The following is a 9185-nucleotide window of genomic DNA, read 5'->3' as shown; positions in this document are numbered from 1 at the left end:
AGTCGGAACTGTATTTGAATCATGAGAATGTGGCGTTGTAGATTCTGGCGCTCAGGATGTTTGGCATTTTAGAAGTTGCACAAGAGTCTCCACTTTTGGCGAAAAAAAACACAGAAAAACTGATAAATAATCCTACCTGCTCAGCGCACAATTCTGCTGCTAAATTATGCCAATTGGAGCTAATAGCTGATAGATGCTTCGCTGAACCTACCAAACCATTTAAAACGTTGTTACAATTTCTTCTGCTCACTTCAACTGTAACCTGTTAGTAGCACGAATTATCTATTTTATAGGCTTTAGATTATTATGTTAACTTTTCTGCTCTGGTGCTTTTATTTAGTATTAGTAGTTATTATTAGTAGTTATTGATAAAACAGTTGAAGGTTTATTAGTATTTAGTAAAAATATATTTGAAAGTTTATCTTTTTCGAGTTTTCAAGCACTGAGTGTCGGTAATAGAGAAAACCAAGCTTTCCGTAATGCATATCTGGACCCTCGTCCCATAGTAGGTCAGTGCTGAAACATTGTATTCCAATTGTATATCGTCGGCCCAGTACTGTATCAGTGTATCCTAAGAGTATAATGCTACCTCAATATGTGCAGACTTTTCGCATAGTTACTTTTTTTCTGAAAAAAAAGACTGAGCATTCTTGGTTTTGATTCCCATAATACTCCTAGCAAAATTATGAAAACTTTTGACCATTTCGCAATAAATGAATTTCTGGACGATGCACCTTTTTCCCATTGCTCTCGATTATCATAATTGGATCCTTTCTTTGTGACTGTTTTGAAAGGTTCAATTTGTGTTTTGTGTAATGCATTGTTGTCGAAGAAGTTACGTACGTTCGCGTCCGAGCCACGAAGTATCAGTGACTTCTTCATATAACCTGAGTGTTGTACTTTTTTCATAATTTCTAAGTTTGTATTCGGTTTTATATGGTCTTGAAGTAAAAAAGCAAATCCAAATAACCTCGTTAGGTGTTTTTCTCCAAATAGAATTACAAGGTTAAATTGATATCAATGTCAAGATTAGTCACATTACAAATTGACAGGTCAAAATTGAAATCTAAAAGGTCAAAGTCAAAACTTTTTCAGATTTTCATGGAAATGTTGCGAAAAAATGGAGCAACAGAAAGTAGACATGCAAATTAATGCCCATTTTTATGTCGATTGCTTTTGTAGTTTTTGCTAGCGTTTCAACTGAATCATATGATTTACAGTTAATTGCTCTCAAATAAAATTGGTTGCAAGTTTTTGTTTTAATTTTTTATGCACATTTTGGTTGACTGATATTACTTTTCGATGACTTGGTTGTTTTTGACTTAATTTTTATGTAACGTAAGTAATGTAAATATACTATCAAGGTGGGGATATAATCCTGATGGGAATCTAGTGCTTTTTTGAAATTCTTTACGTTACAGAGCAAGTACCATTATTACATCAAAAATCATTATGTAAGAAGATGGCACGTGCGCTCGGGGGTTAAAATAATATGCACCCACTAAGCCGGGGGGTTGGGTTGCACAAAAGGAAAAGATCAGAAAAGTTAAGTACCAGACATTGTATCAGATTAGTAAATCAGATCGGTCTAAAGTTTGTAAAGACAAGAACAGAAAAGGCCAGAACTGATTTTTTTTCGAACTCTTATCCGGTAGCTAAATTATAAATGGCAACATCGATTTCTCCTACAGTTGGGTTGATTAAATTAGCTCAGGATGTTTGGCATTTTAGAAGTTGCACAAGAGTCTCCACTTTTGGCGAAAAAAACACAGAAAAACTGATAAATAATCCTACCTGCTCAGCGCACAATTCTGCTGCTAAATTATGCCAATTGGAGCTAATAGCTGATAGATGCTTCGCTGAACCTACCAAACCATTTAAAACGTTGTTACAATTTCTTCTGCTCACTTCAACTGTAACCTGTTAGTAGCACGAATTATCTATTTTATAGGCTTTAGATTATTATGTTAACTTTTCTGCTCTGGTGCTTTTATTTAGTATTAGTAGTTATTATTAGTAGTTATTGATAAAACAGTTGAAGGTTTATTAGTATTTAGTAAAAAATATATTTGAAAGTTTATCTTTTTCGAGTTTTCAAGCACTGAGTGTCGGTAATAGAGAAAACCAAGCTTTCCGTAATGCATATCTGGACCCTCGTCCCATAGTAGGTCAGTGCTGAAACATTGAATTCCAATTGTATATTGTCGGCCCAGTACTGTATCAGTGTATCCTAAGAGTATAATGCTACCTCAATATGTGCAGACTTTTCGCATAGTTACCTTTTTTCTGAAAAAAAAAGACTGAGCATTCTTGGTTTTGATTCCCATAATACTCATAGCAAAATTATGAAAACTTTTGACCATTTCGCAATAAATGAATTTCTGGACGATGCACCTTTTTCCCACTGCTCTCGATTATCATAATTGGATCCTTTCTTTGTGACTGTTTTGAAAGGTTCAATTTGTGTTTTGTGTAATGCATTGTTGCCGAAGAAGTTACGTACGTTCGCGTCCGAGCCACGAAGTATCAGTGACTTCTTCATATAACCTGAGTGTTGTACTTTTTTCATAATTTCTAAGTTTGTATTCGGTTTTATATGGTCTTGAAGTAAAAAAGCAAATCCAAATAACCTCGTTAGGTGTTTTTCTCCAAATAGAATTACAGGGTTAAATTGATATCAATGTCAAGATTAGCCACATTACAAATTGACAGGTCAAAATTGAAATCTAAAAGGTCAAAGTCAAAATTTTTTCAAATTTTCATGGAAATTTTGCGAAAAAATGGAGCAACAGAAAGTAGACATGCAAATTAATGCCCATTTTTATGTCGATTGCTTTTGTAGTTTTTGCTAGCGTTTCAACTGAATCATATGATTTACAGTTAATTGCTCTCAAATAAAATTGGTTGCAAGTTTTTGTTGTAATTTTTTATGCACATTTTGGTTGACTGATATTACTTTTCGATGACTTGGTTGTTTTTGACTTAATTTTTATGTAACGTAAGTAATGTAAATATACTATCAAGGTGGGGATATAATCCTGATGGGAATCTAGTGCTTTTTTGAAATTCTTTACGTTACAGAGCAAGTACCATTATTACATCAAAAATCATTATGTAAGAAGATGGCACGTGCGCTCGGGGGTTAAAATAATATGCACCCACTAAGCCGGGGGGTTGGGTTGCACAAAAGGAAAAGATCAGAAAAGTTAAGTACCAGACATTGTATCAGATTAGTAAATCAGATCGGTCTAAAATTTGTAAAGACAAGAACAGAAAAGGCCAGAACTGATTTTTTTTCGAACTCTTATCCGGTAGCTAAATTATAAATGGCAACATCGATTTCTCCTACAGTTGGGTTGATTAAATTAGCTCAGGATGTTTGGCATTTTAGAAGTTGCACAAGAGTCTCCATTTTTGGCGAAAAAAACACAGAAAAACTGATAAATAATCCTACCTGCTCAGCGCACAATTCTGCTGCTAAATTATGCCAATTGGAGCTAATAGCTGCTAGATGCTTCGCTGAACCTACCAAACCATTTAAAACGTTGTTACAATTTCTTCTGCTCACTTCAACTGTAACCTGTTAGTAGCACGAATTATCTATTTTATAGGCTTTAGATTATTATGTTAACTTTTCTGCTCTGGTGCTTTTATTTAGTATTAGTAGTTATTATTAGTAGTTATTGATAAAACAGTTGAAAGTTTATTAGTATTTAGTAAAAAATATATTTGAAAGCTTATCTTTTTAGAGTTTTCAAGCACTGAGTGTCGGTAATAGAGAAAACCAAGCTTTCCGTAATGCATATCTGGACCCTCGTCCCATAGTAGGTCAGTGCTGAAACATTGTATTCCAATTGTATATCGTCGGCCCAGTACTGTATCAGTGTATCCTAAGAGTATAATGCTACCTCAATATGTGCAGACTTTTCGCAAAGTTACCTTTTTTCTGAAAAAAAAGACTGAGCATTCTTGGTTTTGATTCCCATAATACTCATAGCAAAATTATGAAAAGTTTTGACCATTTCGCAATAAATGAATTTCTGGACGATGCACCTTTTTCCCACTGCTCTCGATTATCATAATTGGATCCTTTCTTTGTGACTGTTTTGAAAGGTTCAATTTGTGTTTTGTGTAATGCATTGTTGTCGAAGAAGTTACGTACGTTCGCGTCCGAGCCACGAAGTATCAGTGACTTCTTCATATAACCTGAGTGTTGTACTTTTTTCATAATTTCTAAGTTTGTATTCGGTTTTATATGGTCTTGAAGTAAAAAAGCAAATCCAAATAACCTCGTCAGGTGTTTTTCTCCAAATAGAATTACAAGGTTAAATTGATATCAATGTCAAGATTAGTCACATTACAAATTGACAGGCCAAAATTGAAATCTAAAAGGTCAAAGTCAAAACTTTTTCAAATTTTCATGGAAATGTTGCGAAAAAATGGAGCAACAGAAAGTAGACATGCAAATTAATGCCCATTTTTATGTCGATTGCTTTTGTAGTTTTTGCTAGCGTTTCAACTGAATCATATGATTTACAGTTAATTGCTCTCAAATAAAATTGGTTGCAAGTTTTTGTTGTAATTTTTTATGCACATTTTGGTTGACTGATATTACTTTTCGATGACTTGGTTGTTTTTGACTTAATTTTTATGTAACGTAAGTAATGTAAATATACTATCAAGGTGGGGTTATAATCCTGATGGGAATCTAGTGCTTTTTTGAAATTCTTTACGTTACAGAGCAACTACCATTATTACATCAAGAATCATTATGTAAGAAGATGGCACGTGCGCTTGGGGGTTAAAATAATATGCACCCACTAAGCCGGGGGGTTGGGTTGCACAAAAGGAAAAGATCAGAAAAGTTAAGTACCAGACATTGTATCAGATTAGTAAATCAGATCGGTCTAAAGTTTGTAAAGACAAGAACAGAAAAGGCCAGAACTGATTTTTTTTCGAACTCTTATCCGGTAGCTAAATTATAAATGGCAACATCGATTTCTCCTACAGTTGGGTTGATTAAATTGACAAGTAAACACAATGGGTACTTACCACAACGAATGTAAAGCTAATAACAAATGAAGCTTGCTCCAAAAGTATATTTTGATTTTGAGCCAGCTGGAAGAATTGGACAACATTTTGATCTCAGCAATTGGAGATGTTCTCTCAGCACAGATTCAAACCATTTTCAAATAATGGTTTTAAATAAAAATTAGGATCTTTTCCGTTTGTGCCTTTCCCCCCACCCAAGTACGTTATGCTCCGCCAGTTACAGAGAACTTTGAAACTACTGTTTTTAAGTGGTATAATTAACGCTTCTTCCCTCATTTGGATAAACTCATTTGCGTTTTTGCTAACAAAGCAGGTCAGTATTAAAAAGTTTAATAATAATATCAGAATTGAGTTTTTTTGGTAATTTCTGCTTCGTCTGAATTGTCTTATAGGATTCGTCCTGCTTTGATTATGAAATTCTCAAACGTGTTATTTCATTTTGCCTGATTTTGCAGCTTGATTATACCACTGCCTAATGTCATTTTGAATTCTACATCCCATTTATTTCCTTCATTTTGACAAAAACCGTTTAGAGGATGTTGCAAAAGGCTTCAAAAAATTTGAGACATGTAATTTGAGACATCTCATTGACAATATAAGCCACATAATATAAACAAATTGGGAGAATAAATAAAAAGAAATTGCTCCAGCAAGTATTTCGCATTTGTAGAACAAAATGTTACGGCTACGAAAAGCTATAAATGAGAAGGGTTTCAATGAGTTCCCGCTACGTGCAGTTCTTTTTTTTCTTGAATGATTTTCTTGTCTTGTTTTCGATTATCTAGATAGAATATCTGAGTATTTTTTTTTTGGTCGTTGTCTAAAAAATTTCGGCTGAGAAAAATCGAGCGTTTGAAAAACAGCAAGCTGGATATCAAGCTGATCAAGCTCAATTAAAATCCCCAGTAATGCTAATCAAAATTAATCAAAATCAAAATGAAAAGGCCAGTATTTAGTTGCGACACGTCTTGGGAAAACTCCCTTTGAAAGTGTTTATCTTAATTTAACTTCAACTAAGTAAATTGTAATTGAAGGTTGCCAAGGTCTTTTGTCCTCTGAAAAAGCACTTTTCCTCTTTTCAAACGTCAGCTTTTTTGCAAAAAAACAAATAGTTGGCATAAAAGAAACATTTCTGAAAAACCGTATGGTATATTGATACATTTTATGCTTTCGAAATTGAATGTGGCAACATTTTGGGTCGCACACAGAACCATCGAGCCTTCTAGTTAGTTTTTGTACTATTATCATACCGAGTGTTACATAAAAAATACTTTCAAGTTCACAAGAAGCACTGATATGGGACAAATTTAGAGAAACAAAAGGCGCCACTTTTGAATAGCGAAATTGTAATTTATTATGGCCAGACCAATTAAAGTGATGGATTACATTTGAACAAACTACAAAAAAGTCAATGTGTTACTGAATCTATCAACTTTAGTTTCTTGCAATGCTGTGCTTTTTGGTTCTTTAGAATAAACAAATTAAAAACTGAGAAAAGAGAAATTTTGCGCAATCAAACATTGGATAAAAACATGTCTCAATTGCTTCAAACGAAGATTTAAATGAACATTTTAAAGAATTCAGTTGAAATGTAATGACACTGATAACTTTTTAAAAATATTGTTTCCAAAAATCGAAGTTTTTTGAGCTTCGCAACTATCTGCCTTTTTGTCGGCCTGTTAACCAGCCGCATTGGAGACAGGTCCCAGATATTTTCTAATGAAGCATAGGTTGAATTGTTTTGTTAAGTTTTTTATCTGATGGCAGTTTGCTTTTGTTATAATTTTTTTTAATCATAGAAATCGAGTTTTGGTCGTAAACAATGTTTGTTGTTTAATTTTATTATTGCCCCTTCTAGTAGTCTTATTATCAACAACTTTTATCAGCCCTATAGCGTGGCATTACTGTATCTCTTTGGTTGTTTATTGCACGATGTGTATGTTTTTGATAGTTTTCTATCTCTTCATCATTTGGTAGCCAACTAAGTCAAGAATGTGGATGAGCGGGGTCGAAACATTTTGTGCGTACTCACATTACCGAGCCTCCTTGTTAGATCTAAAATCAAATTTTGGTCAAAATTTGCTAATTGACTAGTTTTTACAAAATATTCTTTTTGGGCAATGAAGCAATACTGGCGCTCGTCTAACGAGTTCCATTTAGGTCTCAATTTTATCCTCCCGCCCTTGTACTCGATCCGAGTGACAATTGAATTTGCTTCCCATTTGAATTTCAAGGGTAAAGTGTGATCACTTCCCGTCCTAGTGCTGATCAGAACAGATTCGTCTTCACGGCACCAAATTATTACCATATTTGGGAATGCAGTTATACAACTGATTTTTCCATAAATGTTTCTAACAGGTATAACCCAAAACCTCCTATTGCCAGCATCCGCAATTATAACTTCATAATCTGTAATAAAAATAAGTGAATCCGTATTATACGTATCGTTTCTTCTAACTGTAGGAAGCGTGTTACATTTTACTATGAAGTAATCTGATTGAGTTGATTTGATCAGTTTTTCGTCTGGATTCCAGAAGCACCAGTAGATGTGACTGGAAAAACGGGCCATATATGGGCACAAAAGATGTTGCTGAGGAGGCAAATTTATCTTCCTTAATTGAACATTTTCGCTATTCCAGTCAAAAGTATACGCTGTTTTGCTCTCAGTTATCACTAAAGCTATCGTTTCGTTACGACAACGTTCAAAAACGAAGCTCTGGTCAATATTTTGGTTAAAGCCAGTCACACTGCAATGTTTTGTAAAAACCGGTCCAGTTTCTGTAAATTTAGTCTTCTGAACAATAAGCCGACTGTTTCCTGTTGAAATTTTGAACCATTCATCGCCGCCCTTTCCACAAATATAAAACACGTTTAAAGATTTGGCACTCAAATCACGACCTGCCGTTGCTGTTGAAGATTTCAGAACTTTCTCGATTGATGTAGCTGATTCAAGGTTTTTCGTTAAATTTTCTGCAAAACCATCGCTGGTGATAAATTCATTAGAACAAGAATTTGGAGTTAAGTTTTCTATAGATAGAAGCGTTTCTCTGACGCATTTATTCTCAGCAAAGTCCTTCTTTGTAAGGTCAAATTCCTTCAGCAACTGATAATTTGATGTACCCAAAAGGTCGCGAAATCGCTTCTGTAAGTCAACTGATACATCAACTTTTTCAGAGAAAATTTCCAAATCTGAATCAAGTTTTTGACAATTTTTATCAATAGTTTCCAAGCACGCATGACGGAGCTTCTCAATATCTTTTTCTAGGTGTTGACGGAGGTCAATTTGTTTCTTTTTCTCTTGTTCAACAGCTTTCGACATTTTTTCGACCACGATACGTAGTGGTTTCTCATCATTGTCAAGGTCACTCAACATCTCGAATGTCTTGCTCTTTAATTCCTAGACTCGCTTTTCCAACGGCTCAAAGTCATGCTTTTTGTGTTTGTTCATACCCTTGCTGCAAAACGTTTTATCGCAAGCTCGGCAGTATTCTTGCTCCAGAACTTTGTGTTGCGGACAGACCAAAGGTTCATAGCATTTTAAGTCAGTTACTGAGTGTCCTTGTTTTATGTGAGGTCCTACGCAAATGTCGCATAGCAGTCGTCTTCTTAATTCAGAATCTTGATCGGAATCAGAACATGTTTCGCAGTGAAATAATTGGTGAGAGTCGATGGAGCAGTGATCACATTTGAGATTATCAGAATCCGTGTTCATTTTGAAGTCTACGAAATTGAAATGGCAAAAGTGTTTAGAAGTATATGTTCAGTTTGCTCTAGCGTTGTCTGATAAAGTGGGTGGTAATATCAATAAATCAAATACGAACTCAAACAATCAAGTACTTATAATGCTACGAGATATTTATGATGATAACATTCAAGACAAACTGTAATTGCATAGCTGTAAACCTTTCATGTAAGAACTATGGTACAGCAAAGATCTCAAAAATTTAGCAGGTTCTGTCTTCCTTCGTAAGTTCTCTTAGCCTTTTTTATATCACAATTCATAATGGTGAAAGAAACAGCTGACAGACACAAAACTGGGCGAATATTGCCAAGTCAAACACGAATATCAGATAACGTGTTACGTGCAATATATTACGAGCCCATTTATGATAATAAAATTCAAAGCAAACTAT

Source organism: Convolutriloba macropyga, unplaced genomic scaffold, assembly GCF_964194025.1.
Source record: "Convolutriloba macropyga unplaced genomic scaffold, txConMacr16.3 SCAFFOLD_1153, whole genome shotgun sequence".
NCBI classification, from domain to species: Eukaryota; Metazoa; Xenacoelomorpha; order Acoela; family Convolutidae; genus Convolutriloba; species Convolutriloba macropyga.
Note: the sequence above shows the minus strand (reverse complement) of the source record.